Consider the following 24759-nt stretch of genomic DNA (forward strand, 5'->3'; position numbering starts at 1 on the left):
TCCAGCCCATGCTCGGGCATGCCACTCCTCCCGCGGCAACTCTTCAGACCCCTCTGGCGTCGAGCCGCGGCCCAAGGGCACACACATTTCCCAGGAGTGGGATCGCTTTCCTAGCGCTCCACAACACTCTCCAACATAAATTGGACACATCCCTTCTGATCTTACTTAATCGAGCAGGGACCAAATATGTCCGTAACATAATTCTGTATTGTTGCTCTACGAGATCTAAGGACCAAGAGCATCTCCATAAGCTCAACCAAATTTGATCCCACTCTTCCAAGCCCCAAGCCAATAATCTATGTACATTTTTATCAGTACCGACCCTTTGTAATGCTTTATCTATTTATTTATTTTTAGTATTTATATACCATCATTCTGAAGTCAGTCACAACAGTTTACAAAATAAAGATAAATAACATAACAGGTACATAAATTTCATATAAAACAATATTAAATAATATTAAATATAAAAGAACAGACAAAACAGGAGTAAAATATAGTTAAAAAATACAAGAAAAGAAAATAAAAGAAAATACCTCGCTCAAAATCTAAAATCAGAAAAACATCCTGCAGACCAGATAAAATAAGAAAAACTTGCTACCCAACTTTTACTCTCTTTATTTAGAAAACTTGCTGTCTCTAATAATGCAGGGTCCTGGGATACATCTGGGCTACATGCTACATCGTGCAATTGCAGGAAGGCAAGGAAAGGACAAGCATCCAAATTAAACTTATCCTTAAATTTTGCCCAAGTATAGAAGACCCCCTGATCCAACAACTGACAGAAGAATCTCAATGGTGAGTCATGGATCGTAGCACATACTCTGAGAGGCCATAACTTCACTAACTCCCCTTACCCTAACATTGGAGTCACTCCCAAGATACGTTTTTTCCCTCTCATATTAAAGAACTCCCACCACCTCTTGGTAGCCACCCCCAACCCCAAATGAAAATCCCCCTTACACATGCCCCCCCCCCCCTCCCATGGAGAGCATCCCCCTCTCGGCCCTAACTCCCTAAAACCACTCTCTAACCAATGCTAACAAGGAGAAGGATTCTGCCACTGCGCCAGAACACTACATAGCGCTGCCTTGGAAATCAGGAAACCTAATCCCACCTTCAGACTCGTCACACTGTAAGCAAGCCAAGTTTACTCTCACTATCTGGTCTCTCCATATAAATCTACTAATGATCCTGTTCAGCTCTTGAAAAAAAAAAATACCAAGTAGAGAAATAGGCAACATAATGAATAAATACAGAATCCTAGGGAGCCAGTTCATATCCACATTATTAGCCCTACTTAACCAACTGATTTGCAGGTATCTCGATCTACAAGTATCCCCTTTTAATTTACCCAAAAGCAGCTTGCAATTAAGCATAAACACATCCTTTACATTAGCAGACTTCTCTCATTTCCCAGCGCCTCTTCAACGTAGAGGGGGACAAATCATTATAAAGCTCCAAAGGGTGAGACTCCCACTTTACTGTGTCCACCGCTCGGGCCTTGGACATAATTTTATCTTTGACTGAGAAGCCTCGAAAGCACACCACAGTATCTCTTGGCAAATCTGTCTCTGTGGACCAAGGGATCTATGTGTCCTCTCAATAGCAATGTTGACAGCACAACACTCTTCAACTTTCCCAGCGCATTAAATCGCCTGCACGATTCATTGGACCACCATGACGCAGTCAAATTACTCACTGCTCTCAGGGACGCCTCAGACCTGAATATTACTCCTCAGCAGCCATTTTTCCAAGTCTTCAACCTTATGTTGCAAGTCCACACCACTTTCTTGTAGGCCCTTAGCAATTTTGACAAGGCTAGACAATTGCTCGGCCTGTTCGTCTGACCTTTGTTCCATCTCATCAATGCGGCCTCCCACGTCAGCAAGCTTATTGCGCAGCTCAGCGATAGTAGCATGGTTAAAAGGGGAGGTGAAAGAAGCTATTTTAGCCAAAAGATCTTCATTCAAAAATTGGAAGAAGGATCCAACAGAAGAAAATAGGATAAAGCATAAACATTGGCAAGTTAAATGTAAGACATTGATAAGACAGGCTAAGAGAGAATTTGAAAAGAAGTTGGCTGTAGAGGCAAAAACTCACAGTAAAAACTTTTTTAAATATATCCGAAGCAGAAAGCCTGTGAGGGAGTCAGTTGGACCGTTAGATGATCGAGGGGTTAAAGGGGCACTTAGAGAAGATAAGGCCATCGCGGAAAGATTAAATGATTTCTTTGCTTCGGTGTTTACTGAAGAGGATGTTGGGGAGGGTACCCGTAATGGAGAAGGTTTTCATGGGTAATGATTCAGATGGACTGAATCAAATCACGGTGAACCTAGAAGATGTGGTAGGCCTGATTGACAAACTGAAGAGTAGTAAATCACCTGGACCGGATGGTATACACCCCAGAGTTCTGAAGGAACTAAAAAATGAAATTTCAGACCTATTAGTAAAAATTTGTAACTTATCATTAAAATCATCCATTGTACCTGAAGACTGGAGGATAGCAAATGTAACCCCAATATTTAAAAAGGGCTCCAGGGGCGATCCGGGAAACTACAGACCGGTTAGCCTGACTTCAGTGCCAGGAAAAATAGTGGAAAGTGTTATAAACATCAAAATCACAGAACATATAGAAAGACATGGTTAATGGAACAAAGTCAGCATGGCTTTACCCAGGGCAAGTCTTGCCTCACAAATCTGCTTCACTTTTTTGAAGGAGTTAATAAACATGTGGATAAAGGTGAACCGGTAGATATAGTATACTTGGATTTTCAGAAGGCGTTTGACAAAGTTCCTCATGAGAGGCTTCTAGGAAAAGTAAAAAGTCATGGGATAGGTGGCGATGTCCTTTCGTGGATTGCAAACTGGCTAAAAGACAGGAAACAGAGAGTAGGATTAAATGGGCAATTTTCTCAGTGGAAGGGAGTGGACAGTGGAGTACCTCAGGGTTCTGTGTTGGGACCCTTACTATTCAATATATTTATAAATGATCTGGAAAGAAATACGACGAGTGAGATAATCAAATTTGCAGATGACACAAAATTGTGCAGAGTAGTTAAATCACAAGCAGATTGTGATAAATTGCAGGAAGACCTTGTGAGACTGGAAAATTGGGCATCCAAATGGCAGATGAAATTTAATGTGGATAAGTGCAAGGTGATGCATATAGGGAAAAATAACCCATGCTATAATTACACGATGTTGGGTTCCATATTAGGTGCTACAACCCAAGAAAGAGATCTAGGTGTCATAGTGGATAACACATTGAAATCGTCGGTTCAGTGTGCTGCGGCAGTCAAAAAAGCAAACAGAATGTTGGGAATTATTAGAAAGGGAATGATGAATAAAACGGAAAATGTCATAATGCCTCTGTATCGCTCCATGGTGAGACCGCACCTTGAATACTGTGTACAATTCTGGTCGCCGCATCTCAAAAAAGATATAATTGCGATGGAGAAGGTACAGAGAAGGGCTACCAAAATGATAAGGGGAATGGAACAACTCCCCTATGAGGAAAGACTAAAGAGGTTAGGACTTTTCAGCTTCGAGAAGAGACGACTGAGGGGGGATATGATAGAGGTGTTTAAAATCATGAGAGGTCTAGAACGGGTAGATGTGAATCGGTTATTTACTCTTTCGGATAGTAGGAGGACTAGGGGACACTCCATGAAGTTAGCATGGGGCACATTTAAAACTAATCGGAGAAAGTTCTTTTTTACTCAACGCACAATTAAACTCTGGAATTTGTTGCCAGAGAATGTGGTTCGTGCAGTTAGTATAGCTGTGTTTAAAAAAGGATTGGATAAGTTCTTGGAGGAGAAGTCCATTACCTGCTATTAAGTTCACTTAGAGAATAGCCACTGCCATTAGCAATGGTTACATGGAATAGATTTAGTTTTTGGGTACTTGCCAGGTTCTTATGGCCTGGATTGGCCACTGTTGGAAACAGGATGCTGGGCTTGATGGACCCTTGGTCTGACCCAGTATGGCATTTTCTTATGTTCTTAAGTTCTTAGTAGTAAGAATTTCACTTTTGACTTCTGCTAAGCCTTTTTAAAGCTCCCAAAACCGGCTCGTATTCTCTGCACGAGCACTTGAGTGCCCCAGCCCTCCCTCTGCCTTGCTGTCACTGTCTCTGAATCCAAGATGTGTTCGCTTGACGCAACCGCTTGCATCGCGTGCTACAGGCCTGTTGCAGCAACTCCGAAGTATGATTTAATTTCACCAGTTTTCCTTCACATAGACATACTGAAAGGCCTCAGCCAGCGATTATCACCAGTAAGTGGTGCCAAGCGCAATGAAATCCCTGCTGAAAAGCTTATTTATCATCGCTTGGACTGGGTTTCACTTTTAAACAGCCATTAATTTAATTTAAAAACTTTTCTTTACCATCGTTAAGTTACATAACCATCACAACGGTTTACACAGAGGCACGATAGAGAAAGATATGAGTGGTATAGATTACAAATTGATGTCACTTCCTCCTCTTCAAAAGCCTATTTATTTATTTGTTTGTTTTTTGTATACCGATATTCAACAATAGCCATCACATCGGTTCACATATAACAATAATGAGAGAGAGTTACAATGTAAAGAATAGAATCAATGGTGTTAGACAAAGTAATGGAGGGAATTAAAGAAAAAAGAAAGGGAAAAAGAAAAATAATAGAATTAAATTTAGGATATAATTCTAATAATCATGTTGGAAAAGCTTTAAGAAAAAGTATAGTTTATATCTTGTGTGCTTGAAGGCCCTGGGTAGATGCGTATTCCAGTTTATGAAACATGTCTGATGGAAGACTCTGGAACCATGATCTTCACTATTTTTCAAGTGGCAAAAAACAAAACAAAACAACCTTTCCTGTGAGAGCCAGGGCTGTCAAGGACAAAGAGATCAGTGTCCTGGTCAAGGGGGGAGGTTCTCCTCAATGATGCACTCAAGGCAACTCGAGCAATGAAAACAAAGTCTGCTTCACCTCTCTCTCTCTCTCAGTTGTCCTCCCTTCTCAGACTCTCCCCCCACCTCATTTTTTCTCTCTCCATTCTCTGTCTCCTCCATCCCCTCTCCTAATACTCTCTCTCTCTCCAGTAATTCCCCCCCAACACACACACACTCTCATCCCAGCCAGCCTCAACCTCCTTCCACCTTTCTCATCAGTCAGCCTCAGATATCCAGCCTCCACCCCACCCTTCCAAGCCCGCTCTCTCCCCAGCTCGTCAATGCCCTCTCACCTTTCCTGAAGGCTTGCTGGCACTGCTAGGGGAGTGCAGCAGCTGTTCTGGTTGGTTCCAGCACTATTGTGATTATTAAGTGAATTTGAACAAATTCCTCTTTTTGTCAAAGTTATGCAGTTTAGCTATTGCCACTTCTTGTTTGTGAAATAATATTTGGTTGAAATTGAGAAGTAACAATCAATGGGGCTAAGTCCTATGCAAATCCATAGCCTGAAACTGACTTAGTAACTGCTATATCTCTGATCACCTTTTCAACCACATCGTGACTTGTCCAGGCTGCCTGAACTTCTGCACTGTTCTGACAGTCGCATGAGATTAGCGAGAGAGTTCAGACTCCACACAGCTCAAACTCACCAAGAGCCGTGCAAGAGCCAGAAAAAAACAGAACAACTGTTCCAAAGGCAGCGGCAGAGAAGAGGGGGAAACGAGTAAGGGCCCTTGCAGTTAGGAACACTGCTCTAGCAGGTGATCAGTTCTACAAAACCCCCTCTCCTGAGCTGGGGAGGAGAGCAGGCTGCCATTCAAAGGAACTGCAATAGAAAAGACAGCTCGGAAAAGTCACAAGGAAGTTGGAAAGGAGATCAGAGGTATAGTAGTTACTATGTTACTACGTCAGTTTCAGGCTATGGATTTGCATAGGACTTACCCACTTGATCCTTATTGCTCAATAACGACCAAATATTATCTCACAAACAAGAAGTGGCAAAATCTACACTGCAGAGCTTTGACAAAAAAAGAGGAATTTCTGTTGGTAATATATCAAAAGACAATTTTATTAACCAGACGGATCTTCAGTCCTTAAGGGTGGTTAAAAACCTTGGTAATCTGATTTTTAGAGCAGAAAAAAAGAACCAGACAGCATAAGAGAATATGTACTTTCTGTCCCCATGGGTCAGGTCTTACCCTTGTGGTTGGGGAATGATGGTTAGCAACAGGCTATGGATTTAGCTGTGCCATAGTCACTGAGAATTCAAATCCCTGAATAAAGTGTATTTATTTGGTTCTGTAAATATTTTCCCATCCCCTGAGACAAGGGATGGTAAAGTGACTTGCCCAAAGTCACAAGGAGCAAACCCTGGTTTCATAGTCCACTGTGCTAACCTCCAGGCTACTCCTCTACCCTTGAATAATCCCTGAGGCTAGTTAAGCCGTAAATCCTAGCAGCAAGGATGGAGCCTTGATATGTTGGCTGTGTAATGGTGGAGCTTCAGTCCAAGGGTTGTTCCAGCAGCTGATGGGGAAGTGGTGTTTACCCCCCCCAAAGAAGGCTGCTGGCCTAGTGACTGATTAGGAAGGGGAATCTGGTCCTCCAGGAGGGCCTCAGATCTAGTGGTTGATCAGGAGATGGTGTTTGGACCCATATTAGGGTGCTGACGCAGTGAATAATGGAGAGGTGATCCTGCAAAAAGATGTGGACCCCACAGTGGAGCACCGAACGAGGAGGACAGTTGGCTCAGCAGCAGTCTGGAGACAATAGATTTCCCCTTTCTCTTATGATTGCCTGCTGGCCCAATTGCATTCTTATATATGGGGGTGCCCTGGGGTACAGAGGGAAAAGGGGGAGGGTAACTGTAATGGACCAAAGGTACTTTCCTATATGATGATACTTTGTGGGGAGTAATATTCCCAAGTAGATAAATGTGCTATTGATATCCTGTAGAAATGTATAGTTATGTAATCTATAACTTGTACATACTTGTAAATACTGCCAGCCCTGTTTGCAGTCCTACCTGTTTTTCAGGGTTTCCTAGGGTGAAGGGAGGGAAATCTGACCCACTAATACCTTCTTCTCCCGGTGGAGACACCAGGCTGAAGCACTCAAAAACCGATGGAGCCCACCCAAGGAGGCCTCTTGCCAGTTTAGTCTTAGAACCAGGGGCAACCCTGCAAGGTAATTGGCACAGAGGCATTAGATCTACAAGTTAATATTGCAGGCCCTATGTTCTGTCGCATATGTTTTCATGTGTTAATTCTAATTCTGTCATCTACGGGCCCTGTTTGTCTCTGTTAGTGCGGAGCAGGTTGAAATAAAGGTTGTTGAAAGGCACGGCCGGCTAGAGCCTGGGACCTCCGATTGTTCTCATGTTACCGAGCCCTCCTCTCCCTCCGGCTGTGATGTGTGGCCAGGCCTGGCCGGAAGCAGCTTCCAGCCCCAAGGGATTACTTCATGAAAACAATCTCTTTTCCCAGACAGGAGGCAAGGAGCCTTTCCCACGCACCGGAAAGCCCTCGCTCCTGCACGAGTTGCAGCTGTGTTTCTGCTTGGCCTCAGACTCAGAAAAGCAAGGGCGGGCAGCTGGAGAAGCGAGTCTGTGCCATGGGGCTGGGGAGCGTTTGCACCTTATCGCTGCTTAATGTGTAACCTGAGAGCATGATGCAATCAGTGCATTTGCTCTTTGGTATGGATCCAAAGTAGCCTCCATTTTTTTTCCAATAGTATTCTCCCAGTGCAGGAGACTGCCCTTATCCCCAGCTCTTCACTGCAACTTACTGCCTGGTATCCCCAGCTGCTCACTGCAGGATTCAGATTCAGATAACTTTATTGGCATGACAATTCTATGCTGTTACCAAAGTATTAAAAAACATGATTAAAATAAAAGGAAGGGAAATATTAAGAGGTTTCCTCCCCTTTGTTGCAGAGTACTGGCTTCCCCATCCCCCTAGTTCCAAACTGCAGGTTTTTAATGCCCTTAAACCTGCTCCACAATGTTGGATTTCTGTTACTAAGATGTGCTTGTATGAATTTTCAGTTGTATTTATTTGTTTCATATTGCTGATATTTGTTTTGTTTTATTTTTTTTTTTTGCTGTTTTATCTGTGTATGTGCTGATGTAATCCGCTGAGAAATGTAGATTAGCGGAATATAAATTTATTAAATAAATACATCTCCCCAGTTCCTTTATCTCACCATGGAATAGCACTCCTCGCCGCAGAAGACCATCTCATATCTCTAACCTCTTAGTGCAGGAAAACATCCCTCACCTCCAGTTCCCCACTTCAGAACACCTTTCACCAAGTATGCTGCCCCCCATCCCAATCTCAGATCCTCAGTGAAGAAGTCTGCATTCTTGCCCAGTAGCGCTCCCACCCAATACATCCACACAGTTTCTTACTGCCAGAGACCACCCCTATAAAAGGAACAGAAAAATAAAAAATACAACTACCGGATAGCTGACCTTTAATTGTCCAGTGGCTCGGCATGGTTACTATATATGAAGTTATGGTCTGATGTGAGTCAATGCCAATTAATGATGTTTTAACAAATTATTTTTCAGTTATTTTTTTTAAACAAGAAAAAGTATCCAGCATAAGCAATGCAAGCAGCCTTGTTTTGTTTTCACTTTTATTCTCTGCTTTGTTTCCTTTGCATAAGTATCCATTAAAGGCACTTTCAATTAAGAGTGAATTGCACTATACTGCAGAGTCCAGCATTCTTCTGCTCTCACATCATGTGGAACTATGAACTGAAATATAACATTGCATGCTCTTTCCAGTTATTTTGTTACCCAAGTGTTGCCAAAAAGGAAATCTTTTCCAGAATAAATGGAAAAATTAATTTACTGTCCAAATTCACCATCCAGCAGAAAACAGATGAAACTCCTCTTGATTGAATCAGCAGTTACATTCATTCTGAAGTACACTGCCAGCATTTCACTAGGTACCGTGCAGTATGTGAGGGATCCCTGTTCTCCAAACACTTCAGCCATATCCGAGGCTCCCACACTCCCTGCTGTAATACCTCCTATTTTTCCAAACTACTGTATTAGGATTTGAACTTGCAATGACGCTAGTCTCTGAGTAGGCAGGTTATTTCCCACCATTTATTACCTCCAATTATAATACCAAAACTGTTTACATAGTCTTGGACTTGACGGAGATTTTTTCCATAAATTCCTGAAAAAATAATATCCTGCACTTTGGATGTAAATATATATATATTGCTTTTTTAACACACTTTGGAAGGGCATAAAAAAAACCATGGTGTGCGCTGAAGTGGAAGCAAACAAATTGACTATGCTCCTTTTTCTTTCTAGCATAGGCTTCCACAGACAAAGACGTCTGCTGCAGACAGAAAGAGGTCCAGTTGGACCTTTTTTTATCTGGGCCTGAGCATGAAGGAGGCTGGAGCAGCTTTGCTGTCTCCTTGACTCACTGGGCATGTATCTCAAATTCAGAGCTTCAGCTCTTCTGCAGTGGTACACATCTGCTCTCTCATACTGTAGAAAGCCCTGTCTGCACCCACAGAACAAAGGAAAGGATAAAGTCGTGCTCCTGCAGAAACCTCACTCCATGTTTTCTGGACATGGAGCTTACATGCTCCCAGCTTTAGCCCTTCCCAGAACCCCAGGACTCTGTTTCCTTATCTCAGGATTCCATTTAGCACATGCTTTGGAGCCAAATGGGTGGTGGGGGGTGATGACATTGAAAATCACATCTCGCACCGCAGTCACAATAATACTAGGAAAAAATAGTTAAAAAATACAGAAAAACAAGAAGGCACTTATTATACATGAATATGTGTTTGTAATCTAGTAAATTATGCCACGCTTCCTTGGAAAAGTACTAATTAAATGCAGGAAGCTTAAATATGTGAATTACAGCATTCTCTAATTAACACTATGAAGGAAACAGCAAAATGGTACCTCTGTCTTTTGCTCACGTGACTTTTTTTTAATTTCCTGAATGCTGTTTCAGGTCTCATAATGCCATTTGTTTTCAAGTTAATTATTGGTGTTTGGGCAAGAAATTTAGGCTGTTGATGCTGGAGGCCATTTCTGGGCAGTGCTCAGCTTTGAAAGAAAATGACCTTTGACTCCAACTCTTTCAACTGTCTGTGGTTCTTCTGAACTGCTTTTTTTCTCTCCTCAAATAATCCATCAGCAGGCTAATTTTTTAAAGATCTGTAGATGACTAGTAGTTTTTGCCATAATTAATGTTTTGAGGCTCCAGAGAACCGAAGCCATATTGTTCACTGGAAGGAGGCGTTTGATTTCCAGTCTCCTGTCTCACACAGAGCTGACATTGGTAGTGAATTGGTAGCAAGGAATTAACTCTGAATTTAATATGCAGTTACATTATGATTTTTTTTTAACTCTTTATTTTAACATTTTCCAGCACACAATCTTTCCAGAAAGAAGAGATACAAAATCTTAAATACATGTCATAATATAACCAATCTTGACTCAGCTGCATACAAATCACATATAAAGTAAAAGTAAAACATTCATACCCAACTAACCAACTATAAAGCTTTGCCAGCATAGTTCCATCTATGAAGTAATCAGAGCGTTTCTCATGTCAGGGTGAATTATAGAACCGATGATAAGGTTTCCATATCACATCGTACTTAAAGTTCTCCCCTTTAAGGTCATCTAACCAATATCAGATATATTTTTCATTTGGACTCACCAATATTCCAGATGAGGATTAGCCTTCCAAAAAGTTGCAATAGTAAAATGAGCATCTAGTAACAACAGCCCAGCAAGAGATCTAAACTTCACAGGCATCAGCAAACCCTCCCATCTCCCAGGGAGGCCCATGTTAAGAATGTCAGCTATATCTTGGTGATCAAAGACCAAAATTGTGCTTCTAGTCACTCCCACCAGATATGCATATATCTTCTAATCCCACCACATCCTCTCCAAAAATTAGTACTTGCATCTGTAAATTTTTTTTTTTTATAGAAAGTGGGCATGCGATAAATTCTATGTAATAATTTAACCATTAATTAAATTCAATGCACACATATGGAGAGGCAAAAGGCAGATGTCCACATAGTTTTACATGATTTAGAATCTAGATTTGTATCCAAATCGGAATTCCCAGTGTCAATGATGGATTGCAAGGCTATCACCCCAATGTTTGCAGCCAAAATACCTCTGTGTAAAATAGTAATACTTTTGGAAAGAGCATCTGTATCTATCAGGAAAGACTCTGTATCATTCAAAGGCCCAATTAGTTTAGTCAAAGCAGCCTTCCAGGTCTCTTCTCAGCTGCAAATATGATGTGGGAATTAGGACTGAGGTCGTATTCCAAGCTGAGCTATTGGAAAGACAGGAAACTATCTTCTTCCCACAACTGAGCAATAAAAATTAAACCCTTTTCTCTCCAGGCTTGAAAGTCAGAAGAGAAGGTACATCCAGGAATGGTAGGATTCTTGTATATAGGGGGCAAGGAGGGGGCAAGGAGAGTTAAAAACTCCTTTTTCCTTGTTTAGTAATTTCAGTACTTGTCTCCATATACATAAGATGTGAGGGATAATTAGACTTGTTCTGGAAATTTGTCAAGAATGTGGGGAGGCAATAACTGACTGACTTTTTCAACAATAATATCTAAGTGCGAGTCAAACTTGCTAGATATTATTTCTGTAAATTTCTCCATAAGGGCATGTATGTAATCAGTATGCTCACTGGGGTCAACTGCATCTGATATGTTGTCTTGTGAGGGTGAGTCCTCCACTGCAACCTGTGTTCCCGAGTCAGCCTGTTTTCCCACTTTTTTGACTCTGCAGGGCTGGCCTGCCTAGAGAGAGGGGAGCAAACTTTTAGCTGCGTCTGTGAGAGGTGCCATGATCAAAAACTTCAATGAATAGGCCACTTAAATACTGTATAATTTTTAAGTCACTTAGACAGGAGCTCAGCTAACATGCAGCCACCCTGCTCGGCACATAACCGGAAGTCCCCAGTTACATGGCAATTTATTAATTCCTACTATCTTTATCCTATATGAAAAAGACCATGGAAACACTGGAACAAGCACTAGAAATCAGCATACTAAAATACTGGTCTATGAAAACAGATGCAGACCTTTAGGTCTCACATTACTTGGTGCAGCTTCAAGGAGATCAGGAAAAAGAGATGTACTTTTTACGAGAGATGATGTTATGTGTTGCACTCCCTGGTATCTCTAAGAGGCATGTAAATGATATGTGAACCAGAATGAAACAACAGCCCCAGGGCCTGGCCTGAGGGCTCTGCTTCTGCATTTCTTTGTGCTTGTTTTAAGTGTCTGGGCAGGGTTCTAAGCCTAACTTAGGCCTTTGTTGTTTTTGCAGCTGCACCAAGGCTGAAAACAAAAGGTCAGGGTTGTGCTTTCCACTAGGCAGAGTGGGCACCTGCCAAGGAGCCATTGTGCTGTCAGTGTTCCAGGATCTAGTTCTTCCTACCAAGATTACCTGTGAGGTGGTGCTGTGCAGCGGATTTCCACTTCCCCCACTTTGAGGCTTGATGCCTGTAAGGCTGGCCATTTTCAAATTCTCATTTGACCAAACTCAGTGTAACTGTCAGTTATGCTCCTCTGTCTCATCTCATGCAGATCAGGTGCTGAAATTTTCCACCCAGAGGGGCGGTATACTTCTGAAGTAATGTAATTGTAAACGGTAGTAGGATCCTATTTAGATGAAAGTTCTCTGTAATTGTGCATTCTTTTATTTTTTTTATTATTACTATAAATGGCCGCATAAAGCTAGCTCAGAGTTTAGCCAAGTTTGGTTTCCAACTTCACAATAGCCCTAATTCTGTCCTGATGTTATGTTATTGTATGCAAAAATCACTGTGTAAGCTTCGAAAATTAAGTAGTGAGAACACATCCATCTCCCTAGAAGAGAAAAGGTATGTACAATATTAATGGCAAATATTTATTTATTTATTATTTTTTATATACCGACATTCGATCTGAGATATCGCATCGGTTTACATTCAAGTACTGTAGGTATTTCCCTATCCCCAGAGGGCTTACAATCTAAGTTTGTACCGGAGGCAATGGTACTATAATATAAAGTATATAACTTCATCAGAAGTCAGGAACTAGAAGCAAAAGGCTTCTGAAGAAGCTAATGTAATCCGCTTTGAAGTGCCGAAAAGCGGAATAGAAAAAATTAAAATTAAAATAATAACTAAAATGTGCCGGACTAATTCTGAGCTGATGTTTTCTGAAAGATTCAGAGTTTTGTTTGGCTCTAAGACAAGTCCTATGTATTACACAATGTTTAAGTAGGACCCGCGGTGGGAACCAAGCCGCAGCCCCAGATGATGGCGTCAGCGGAGCACCGGTACTTAAGGCCGGGCTCTGCTCCCTAGCTTTGCCTTTGCAATAGGTCTCCTCGCTAGTCGAGTACTCGTTGCCTCTTGAGAGATTCGTCTCTTTCCTGTGTTCCTGTTCCTCACTGATCCTGGATTGGATAAGTTCTTGGAGGAGAAGTCCATTACCTGCTATTAATTAAGTTGACTTAGAAAATAACCACTGTTATTACTAGCAACAGTAGCATGGAATAGACTTAGTTTTTGGGTACTTGCCAGTTTCTTATGGCCTGGATTGGCCATTGTTGGAAACAGGATGCTGGGCTTGATGGACCCTTGGTCTGACCCAGTATGACATGTTCTTATGTTTTTATGGTTCCTGACTCCTTGCTCCTACTTTCCTGCTCTTCACCGAAGCCTCGGATTACCTACACGGACTTTGACTTCGCTTCGCCTGACCACGCCATTGACTCTCTCCAAGTCCGGACCTCTGCTTCGCCTGACTACATTGTTGCCACTCTCCAGACCCTGACCTCTGCATTGCCTGACTACATTGTTGCCTCTCTCCAGACCCTGACCTCTGCATTGCCTATGTCATTGCCTCTCTCCACTCAGACCTCAGCATCGTTTGACTACGCTTGACTATCTCCATGATCAGACCTCAGCCTTGCTTGCCACTGCTTCCAGATTGCCGCCAGCCCTGACTCAAGCCTGTTCCTCGACGCCTCTTCAGCCTACTTCCTGGACTTGGTTTAATCAGGCGTCGGCCTGCACTTGCTCGGGTGCCCCGTCTGCCTTCGTTCCTTGGCGCCTGAGTCTCGAGGACACTACCTTGTCCAGTGTAAGACTGTACCATCTCTCACCTGCTGTCTCTGGGTTGATCTCGATCTCCTCATCGACTACATACAGAGGCCCACCTAAGTCCAGCCGGCCCCGGCACTCAAAGGCTCAACCCTCAGGGAACAAAGGCTGTCAGTCTCACCATCTTGACCAGGTGGATGGTAGTATACTCCTATCACTATAGTCTTCCCCGACACAGAAGGGATTTCTACCCATAAAGATTCAATTGTGCATTTAGTCTCATGCAGAATGTTTATCCTGTTGGACTCTATGCCATGCCAGACATAAAGCGCCACACCGCCTCCCGGGTGCTCCTCTCTGTCATTGTGATATGATTTGTACCCCATTAGAGCACTGTCCCATTGGTTGTCCTCCTTCCACCATGTCTCTGAGATGCCAATTAAGTCTATGTCATCATTCATTGCTATACATTCTAATTCTCCCATCTTACTTCTTAGACTTCTGGCATTAGCATACAAACATTTCAAAGTTTGTTTTTTGTTTGTATTTTCATTCTGCTTTTTAATTGATAGGGATAAGTTAGAATTTTTTTAGCTCAGGTGAGTTTTTAGTTACAGGCACTTGGACTACTTTTCTTATTATTGGAACCTCACTTGTTCAAGGCGACATATCCCTCTATCTTTTCATGTTTTGAAGGACGAGAGGGGTAAACAGGGAGCAAACAAAAGTTTATGGAATAGAAAAATGGATTGGAAGTAGGATGCTGGGCCTATCAATTGGTGTTTCCAGATTGTCCATAAATTCAGAGTGTGTCGGATAGTGGGAGCTATATTAGGACAATGTCGCCAGGAATGGCGAGGTTGACAAGAGGAGGCCTACAGGGCATATCTTGGACATAAAGTTGTTCCAGTTGAACCCATTGTTTTATTAATTTAGAATTATGCCAATCAAATATAGGGTGTAGCTGGACAGCTGTGTAGTACCATCGTAAATTAGGTACCCCTAGACCGCCTTCGGATTTAGGTTGATATAGAGTGGTGCATGCTACCCTAGGAGGTCTACATTTCCAAATAAACCTGAGAAGTTTCTTTTGCCAGATTCACAAGACTGTATTGGGTATCAATATTGGGAGGGTTTGGAATAAATAGAGAAATCTGGGTAAAACTGTTGCATCCGTCAGTCTCAGACAGCTTCGACCTTTGTGCCTCACCTTTCTTCCTTCTCTCTCCATACCCTGGTAAGGATGCATACATTTTGTCCTTCCATAAGTGATTAATGTTGGTGGGGCTGCCCTGTTCAAGGTACCTTCCTGCATATGTGGTGGGACTGCTCTCCTATCCAAACTCTATGGTGTCAGATATCTACTATTTTAACTCAGATTTCACAGAAAACAGTTGAGCTATCCAGAGAATCGGCATTACTGAATTTTCCACTTACCAATCATGATCCAAATAACCAGGCTTTGAGTCAACAATTTTGTATCGCCACCAGAAAGGAAATAGCCTTATTCTGGAGACCTGATCATCTACCGACGAGACAAGGAGAGATCTCCCGCATGGACAGGATATGTACTTTAAGTAAACTCACCGCCCTAAAAACATCAAAAGTTCAATCGCTTTCTTTCTGCGTGGGACCCTTATCTGAATTGGAGATAGTCTAACTCGTAATATTGTTTAGATGAATTCATGATCTCAGTTATTTCTCATGATTGTTGGATTTATATAATGCTTTGTCTGGTGCTATATATCTTAAGGATATTAATGTTTCACGATATCCCCAATCGAGAATGCTTGACAGGCAGCGGGGGGAGGAAGGGGAGTGTGGGAGGGACCTTATGTAAAACCTTGGTTGTAATAGAAACACTCCAATTGTTGTAATAATAGTTTATTTGTTAAACTTTCACTTATTGGATGCTTGTTTATTTGTGGTCATGCAAACACCAATAAAAATTTGAAATTGAAAAAAAAACAAAACACAAATAGAATGTTAGGAATGATCCGAAAAGCATGGAGAGTAAGACAGAAAATATTATTTTGCCTTTGTATCGATCCATGAAGCAACTGCACTTTGAGTACTGTATGGAGTTCTGGTTGTCTCATCTCAAGAAAGACAGAACAGAACTAGAATATGTGAGGAGGAGGGGTAAAAAATGATACGTTTATTTATTTATTTACATCATAAAGGGGATAAATAACTTTCCTATGTTGAGAGGCTATGCAGGCTAGGGCTCTTCAGATTGGAAAAGATATGGCTGAGAGGGGACCCGGTAGAAATTGATAAAATCATGAGCGGGGTAGAACAGATAAATAAAGGACAATTATTTACTCTTTCAAATAATACTAAAACAAAGGGAAACTCCAGGAAGCTAACAAAAAGAAAATTAGGTTCTTACCTTTGTTAATTTTCGTTCCTGTAGTACCACGGATCAGTCCAGACTCCTGGGTTTTGCCTCCCCTCTAGCAGATGGAGACAGAAGTTTACCAACCAAAACTCCGCCTATAACTAGGTTGGTGTCACCTACAGTCTGGCAGTATTACTTAATGTCAAAGCAGAACAAAACCACAACATCTTCAACTAACTGTATAACCAAATAACCTCGATACCGGTATACAACCCCCCAACTGGGAACAGAACCCGAGGTACCGAACATCCTCTCATTCTGAGAAATAGACACACAGACAACCCCGCCTCTCCCGGCATCACCGGGTGGGACTCTGGTCTGATCCGTGGTACTACAGGAACGAAAATTAACAAAGGTAAGAACCTAATTTTCTTTTCCCTGTACGTACCCGGATCAGTCCAGACTCCTGGGATGAACGAAGAAGAATAAGTACTATATACAAGGGAGGGAGGCAAGAGGCCTCCCTCCCTTGTATATAGTACTTATTAACATGGTGGATAGCAGCGTCGAGCTGGTCCGGGAACACCCGAGGACTTGCGGCAGAAGAATGCCGCGACAGCCAATCTTCCCATGGCCGGAGAGGGAGGCGCCAGAGAGGTAAGGAGGGCGGAGAGAGGGCGTTGGGCACCGACGGACACAACAGTACCCCCCTTTAAAGGGCGACTTCTTCTTCGGGTACCAGGCTTAGGTTTTGAAGGATGCGCGAGGTGGAACTGACGAAGCATCTCTTTGTCCAGGATATTGGTCTGAGGCTCCCAATAGTTTTCTTCGGGGCCGAAACCTTCCCATTTTAGAAGGTATTCAAAAGTCTTGCCTTTCTTACGAACATCCAGGACTTCTTCGACTTTGTATTCCAAGTCGTCTTCTGCATTGATGACAGGTGGATCTTGAGTCTTGGAAGAAATTTCACTGAGTATAAGTTGTTATCAGCAGCAATGGATGAACTGCTGGGGACGTCACTGAGATCTTCAGTGGAAGTGGTGAAGTTGGAGAATGTCCAAAGCCCACTTCAAAAGATGACACTGTAGTGGATCTTGAAGCTTGTTGAGAGGACTCCTCAGGTCTTCCACTAGACGTCTGAGAATGAAGTTGCCTCCTGCCCCTGAGTCCACTAGGGCAGGAGACTGAACCGTGATCGGTCCGTAGGTCAAAGAGACTGGGAGAGAGAGTGGAGGAGATGTTGTGGTATGGCCTAAGAACAGTCCTCCTGCAGGACTTAGGCCCGTCCGTTTTCCGGACGAATGGAGCATGTGGAGACATTGTGGCCGGGCTGACCACAGTACATGCAAAAGCTGTGCTTCTTCCGAAATCTTCTCTCTTTGGAGGTCAAGCGACCATGACCCAGTTGCACAGGTTCATCTGTATCAGCAGCAGAGGTTACTGGAACCATCCGAGGTGTAGAGACAGCACTGGCCTGTTTCAACTCGGGAACCACCCTAGGCCGGAGTTCCTTCACTTTGTCTCGGAGTCGTAGATCAATCCAAGTAGCTAAGGCTATTAATTCGTCCAGCAAGTCAGGAGTTTGGCGAGCGGCCAGCTCGTCCTTCAAACGGTTATCCAGGCCTCTGCAGAAGAGAGCCTTGATACATCTGGGGTCCCAGCAAAGTTCTGCCGCAAGAGTTGTAGGCAATAGAGACGACTGTAAGGCAAAGTGCATGCAGCACTGGTTCAAAATGTCCCGGGTCTTCTGGATTTCTCCGGAAAAGTGGATTGGAGCCGCCAGTGGTACAGCAGTCTTCACATTTACCTCCGGTGACTGACCTTCTTGGTTGGAGGTTGTGCCTTAAGCCTTCTGTGTGTGTAGTTGATGAAACGCTGAAGTAAGTTTCTCCAAAGCATCTTGCTGCTCCACAATGGGTTGGGCCAGGCCCGGTATAGCATGCAAAGCACTGAGTTGTGCCGGATCCATGGAGATAGTAATCTGTTCAGAGCTGAGTTGTTGAGGAGTTAGCAATCTGTTATTGTTTGGGATAGTTGTGGGTGGATCCTTGGGCCGGTGGCAGATGACTGTTGACTCAAGATCCACGCATGCCTACTCCTAACTTCCCAGTTCCTTTCTTCCTCTGTGACCTCTCCCCTCCCTCCTTCCCCTCCCCCCATCCCATCTTCCACCCCTCTCTAACCTAGCCCCTCCTATCACCCTAACCTCTCTCCCTCCCCCCCCGCCTTGTATATAGAATGTACATAATTCCACTATCTTGTAAATAGACCTCTTCCAATTCCTCCTCTGCTCTATGAATATACTTTAAATCCCTATTGTTTCCCTGCCCCCCCTTCCCTCCCCCTACCCAGTTATAATATCAGTTACAATGTAAAGCCCTGTTGGCTGAATTTTTCTGTTGTCTGTAAACCGATGTGATGCCTCGTGCGAATGTCGGTATAGAAAAACGTTAAATAAATAAATAAATAAAAATGACCATGCCCCCAGGGAAAGATCCCGAGAGGGATCAACGGTCAGGCTCAGAGTTTGGAGACAGACACACACTAGTTCTTTTATTAAACAGTATATTGAACCACCAGAGATGGCAGTAGTGAGCTGGAAAGCCCGGCTGGGCTGTAGTCCCTCAGATACTGGAACAGTGATCCCTGGAGGCTTATCTGTAGAGAAACTGAGATATAGTGAGTAGGCAGGGTATGCAGATGGTAACACTCACACAATGTCCCAAGAAAGCCCAGGAGCTGGAATGTATAGGCCCTCGAGGAGCGAGTACCTGGTTCCAGGGAAAGCTCAGAGAGAATGATGGTAACTCACTGATGTAGCTGATATAGTTGGTAGTGATGACTTCCAGGCAGAACAGTATATGAAGCAAGTCTGGGAACAAGGGCCCTCGAGGAGCGAGTACCGTTTCCAGAAGGAGAGAGCGAGGTTCCAAAGGAGAGAGCGAGGCCCCCAAGGAGCGGGTACCTCTGGTACGTCCAAGGAGGCAGAGTTGCTTAGAAAGACAAAGCGAGTACGTTGTCAATCCGATGTCAATCCTTGCTAACTCGATGTGTTAGCAAATACTGAGACCTTAAATATCCGTCGCGGGTAACGTCATCTTCGGGGGACGCCCCCGAGGTTCGCACCATTGCCAGTATTTTAGTCGGGGCTGCGCTGCGCGCGCGCGCCCCTAGGCCTCCAGAAACATGGCGGATAGCAGCGTCGAGCCGGTCCGGGAACGCCCGAGGACTTGCGGCAGAAGAACGCCGCGGCAGCCAATCTTCCCATGGCCGGAGAGGGAGGCACCAGAGAGGTAAGGAGGGTGGAGAGAGGGCGTTGGGCACCGATGGACACAACAGCTTCATGCACAGCCCAATGCCTTATGATTGAGTCTCCTTGGCTCTCTGCTCTGCCTTCTCCAGCCTTGGACTATTCTCTGGCCTCTGGGCCTAGTCTAACCTTATGGCTCCTCAGGCCCGCTATCTAGCCTACTGCCTCTGTGTATTTTTGTTCTTTGTTCTGTCTATCCTGTCCCGTTGTTGCATCCGTCGGTCTCAGACGGCTTCGACCCTTGTGTCTCACCTTTTTCTCAGTTCTCCCCGCTAGCCTTGGGAAGATGGCTACCGCTGCATCTGCAAGCCACGCTCTCCGGCGTCCCCGGAACGGCTATAGCGTTGCCTCCCACCATGTTCTCCCAAGGGCCTCCTAGGGTGCGCGCACGCCACCTATATCTTTATTTCAGCTATGGCGCGAACCTCAGGGGTGTTCCCCTCAAGTGACGTCACACCATCCGTGTATTTAGCCTATTCATGTTTTGCTAGCTGATTGAGTTAGCAAAGGATTGGTCTCGGCCGGTCTAAGCTACTCTGCCGCTTCCGTGCTGCCGCTGGAAGCTCTCTCTCTGCCCTTCGGGATATTGTGTAACCTGGGTACCCGCTCCTGGGGGGCCCTCTGCTTTATTTCAGGTGCCTTACTGGGATCAGGTACTCACTCCTCGAGGGCCTGCTCTCCCTTCCTCGGTGCCTGTACCATCTACTTCAGCCTGGTGGAATCGCCAGCCTACAGCTACCATCTAGTGAGTAATCTAACTCTCAGTCTGTCTCATCTACAGCATTGCCTTGCCTGGGAAACCTACACCGGAATCCCCTATACCAACGTGAGACGGGTTCCCTCTGCCGAGGGTCCCGGGACTGCTACCTCTGGATCACCTCACTAGTGCCACCTCTGGTGGTACACATCAAGCTGTACAATAAAAGTGCTAAATTCTGTGTTTGTGCATCCTGAGTCTAGCCCAGTATTGTGGCTTCCCACGGGGCTCCTCCCGTGGGCGTGGTCATCTGCCACAGTTCCCAAGAATCCACCCAAACACCGCTAAACCATAACACCCGTCTGTCCCAGCTCCACTCTTACCTGCATGCTGTTCCAGTTCCACAGTTACTTGTACCCTGTTCCAGTTCCACAGTTACTTGCACCCTGTTCCAGTTCCACATCTGCCTTTGATTCCAGCCTTGCCTTGCCTCGCTCTCCAGTCCTGCATCACCTGTACCTTTTCTTAGTCACAGCCTAAATCCTGCCAGACACCAGATATGTACCTGAACAGATCAATTGTGACTCACAGGCTGGGTGTTCAAATAATATTTTACTGGGAATTGTAATAATACAATCACAATATGTAGAAAAATTAAAATCCATTTGCTTCCAGGTTTGGTAGAAACTTTAGAATACAAGATATTTACAATTCTTCTCCTCTGTAAGTGTCCCTCAGTGTGGGGAGTTGAGATATTGGGTCCCTCTGTTTTGGAAGAGTATCACAATCTGGTTGGGGGGCATCCTAGCTGTTTGTAGGGTCCTTGTTGCCCATAGTACCTGAGGTCCACATCACCTGTTCAGAATTCCAGCCTCTCTGTGGTCCTGCATGCCGGAGTGGGGGGTGTCTCCAGGTGTTTCTTTGTTTCTCTAATCTGATTCTCGTGGGACTTTTCAGGGCGAAAGACCTACCCTGAAGGCAGATCTTAACTTCAAGTCTTGGGCAAGGAAGGGGGCAGAAAAATACTTCCTTCCCAATAGATGTTATAAGTTAACTCAAACAAGGACTCTTATGGTCTCTGCACCCTCCTCTTGGCTGGGTGATAAAAGTATGCCACTGCCATTAGCAATGGTTACATGGAATGGACTTAGTTTTTGGGTGCTTGCCAGGTTCTTGTGGCCTGGATTGGCCACTGTTGGAAACAGGATGCTGGGCTTGATGGACCCTTGGTCTGACCCAGTATGGCATTTTCTTATGTTCTTATGCAGATCCCTCCTGCATTCCTAGAGAAGGGATTTTTGCCTTCCAGAAGGAACAGGTCTGGACAATCCCAAAAATATCACAAAAGTAGGAAAAACAGTAAAAAAACCCTCTTCTCAGATCTTTCTTCCATTCACTCTTTATGGGCAGGGCTGTCTGTCACTTGCTATGGTAGGTTGGGGCCTAACTCAGAGAGCATGCAGAATCACTTCCTCCCTCACTGAAACTCAAATCATACTGCCCTCACTACTAGGCTCACCCTCCCTTACCAGAAAAGGAATGTACCACCTAGTCAAATCTCAGGGGGAGGTGCCTTAGGGAATGGTTTGTTCCTCCAAGCTGTTAACTAAGATAGGGACCTAGGGCCATCTGGTAGAGACCAGGATGTCTCTTCATAGTCAAAATCCCAAAAAATGCAAAATCATTAATTTAGGAGGCAAAAATCCAAGGACCAAATTTATTTTTGAAAATGAAGAGCTAGCAGTTACCAAACAGGAAAGAGACCTGAAGGTTATCATGTCTGATGATTTTAAGGTTTCCAGTCAATATGACAAAGTGGTTGTGAAAGCTAAGAGACATCACTAGTACAAAGAGGAAAGGAACACTCATAGTCAACCTCATTTAATTCACGCTTTTCTAACAAGCAGAGCTCCATGCATATTACAGCAGGTTAAGTTCTGCATCAGATTACATGCATTTAAAATATTACCTGTCGAGATTGCACCTTGAGAACTGTGTTCAATTCTGGTGACTTTATCAACATAAAGACATTGATTGAGAAGCTAGGGGAAATGCAAAGGAGGGCCATCAAAATGGTGCTTGTCCCAAACTGTAAACCATATATGGACAGACAGAAAAAAAGAAGGGAGAGGTAAAATATGGCACAAATTTGGTGTTTCATCTCTTTCCTTGAAGATTATACTGTTTTTCCTGCTCCTTCTTTTGTGAGGTCTTTCATTTCTACATCCTTTCTGAGAACTGTGGCTTTCTTCTATCTTTGTATTTTGCACAACACAGAAGAAAATGTTCTTTTTTTTTAATTATTATTATTTCTCCACTGTTGCTTTCCTTAGGGCTTTTTGGAGTTTCCAATTTGTGGTCACTTATTCTGTTTCTGCATGTATGAATTAGGTGAGATATTTCGCAAACGTGTAGTTTTTGTGTAGGGATCTAAAGGAGTCTAGCTTGTTCTGTTTTTTTGAAAATGTACCTTCTGATATATCTATTGATGTGCTAGGGCATATTGCTATACTTACAGTGCTGTCTTTTCATTAAGGTCTTATCGCTCTCTCTGTGAAAGTATTTTCTCACATTTCATTTAAAATTCCCATCCTTCATCCTTGTGCTTGAGCTTTTGCGTTTATGAAGAATGCTATCTTCCTGCAACTTTACTGAAGCCTGCTAGATATTTTAATTTATAGCAGCAAAACATGTTGCAGCCTAGTACCAGGCCACTATTTTTTCATTTTTTTTAAGAAACTGTCATTCTAATAAAGTTTCTTGAATTTGAATCCGAACCAAAGCCTTGAGCACTGCCTGCACAAGCACATTCTTTGCCAACTGTATACAACAATTGTTAACAGTTTCGAAAGAGCTAATCTTAACCAGTTACTTCATATATTTACTGCAATCGACCAATGGCTGAAAAAAACAATCCCGCCCGACGGAAACGTCATCAGACATAACAACAGGGGCCATCACTGACCAATCACAAAATTTTTCCGCCATCGAATCACCCCCGCGCCTAGCTGTGCCTTCTGCTTCTTGCATCATCACACCTAGCAACGGAACTTTCCCTAAGAAAGAGACCAATACTAGCAAGCGTCTCTCAATGCACTCGTTGAGCTACCAAAGCTCACCAATGGGAGCTCGTGGATTAGTTTCTTCCCCGCCCGCCTCCAACAGGCCACGCCCTCTCCGCTGGCAGGGGCTGTTTCCCGAGTCAAAGGCCGCCTGGAAACGGTTAGCGATGGAGCTGCGGGTGCGTGAGACCGATGCAAGCGCCAGGAGCGAGAGCCGCGTTGGGGCTCAGCCGAACCCAAAGCGCTGCTGAAGAGAAGAGAGTTCGTTTGCGCGCGCGGTCTCTCGGCGCGTGTGGGAGTGTGTGTATTTCTCTGTGCGCGAGCGCGCGCGGCGACGGTTCCCGCGCGCGACGCGTTCTGGGCCTCTCTCCGCCGAGAAGAGGATAGTTCGGTCCGGTCTGGTTCGGGCGGTTTCCTTCCCTCCCCACCGCCCCAGGGGGAGCGGGTCGCCGCCTCTATGTGGTGGTTGCTGTGCCAGGCCGTCTCCCCTGTTGGAATCACAGAGACTCCGCCGCAGGCCTCAGATGGGAAGCCGCAGCCTGGGACTGGCGTATAAGGACTGACGGAGGAGAGGGGACGCTCAGCGGCAGGGTAAGGCGGCCGTTTCCCCTCCCCACTTGTTGGGAAAAGGGGGGTTTCCTTCGTGATGTGAGGGCGCAGAGCTTGGACGACGGCGGCGGCGCCGCCGCATTGTTTTGGCCCCGTGCAGTCGGGCCCGACCCGACGTTGCTTCGGTTTGTTTTACTCTTACGTAAGGGGCGCTGCGGCACTTCCGCCCCGCGAGCGTGAGAGTGTGTGGCCCGGGGGTGGTGACGGGCTGCTTGGAAACGTTGGCTCCCTGGCCTCGTGTCCGTTTTAAAGCAATGATTGTTTGGATGGCGGAAGGAGGCGAATGCGTGAGAGCGCCGCTCGTGCACACGGCAGGCCCCGCTGCTTCTGCTCAAATGTGCGCACTTTAAGGATGATTGAGGCTCTCTTGCTGGGGGGCTTTCGTTATGTGTTAAGGTCTATCCATCAGGCGGACAGGCTTGGGCATTGTGTGTTTGGTTCGAGAGCTTGAATTATTTTGTGCAGTTTATCACTGGATATTTTTTTTTGGTGTAATTTGTTGTACCAGTTAAAACCCTTCAGACTTATACTCTATTTTTGTCATCATAATGTTGTTTACTTTTTCGTTTTATTGTCAGTACACATTAAGTAAAAAAAAAAAAAAAAGGTCCAAGGCTTATATGATATTCCACTTTATATGTTTGGACGTTTATACAAATCAGGTCAGAGATAAAATTAAAAAC

General features: G+C 44.3%; 1 protein-coding gene across 6 annotated transcripts in view; it reads left to right on the forward strand.

Annotated features, from left to right (window-relative positions):
• The first annotated feature begins 23588 nt into the window (after nt 1–23588).
• ANKRD11 (ankyrin repeat domain 11) overlaps nt 23589–24759 on the forward strand; it is an 899251-nt gene continuing 898080 nt past the window's right edge. For all 6 annotated transcript variants that reach the window (XM_029608601.1, XM_029608602.1, XM_029608600.1 and 3 more), the window contains exon 1: nt 23589–24058. The gene's annotated coding sequence lies outside the window, so the exon portion shown is untranslated. The remainder of the gene's footprint in view (nt 24059–24759) is intronic.

The sequence above is a fragment of the Rhinatrema bivittatum genome, chromosome 7, assembly GCF_901001135.1.
Source record: "Rhinatrema bivittatum chromosome 7, aRhiBiv1.1, whole genome shotgun sequence".
Taxonomy (NCBI): domain Eukaryota; kingdom Metazoa; phylum Chordata; class Amphibia; order Gymnophiona; family Rhinatrematidae; genus Rhinatrema; species Rhinatrema bivittatum.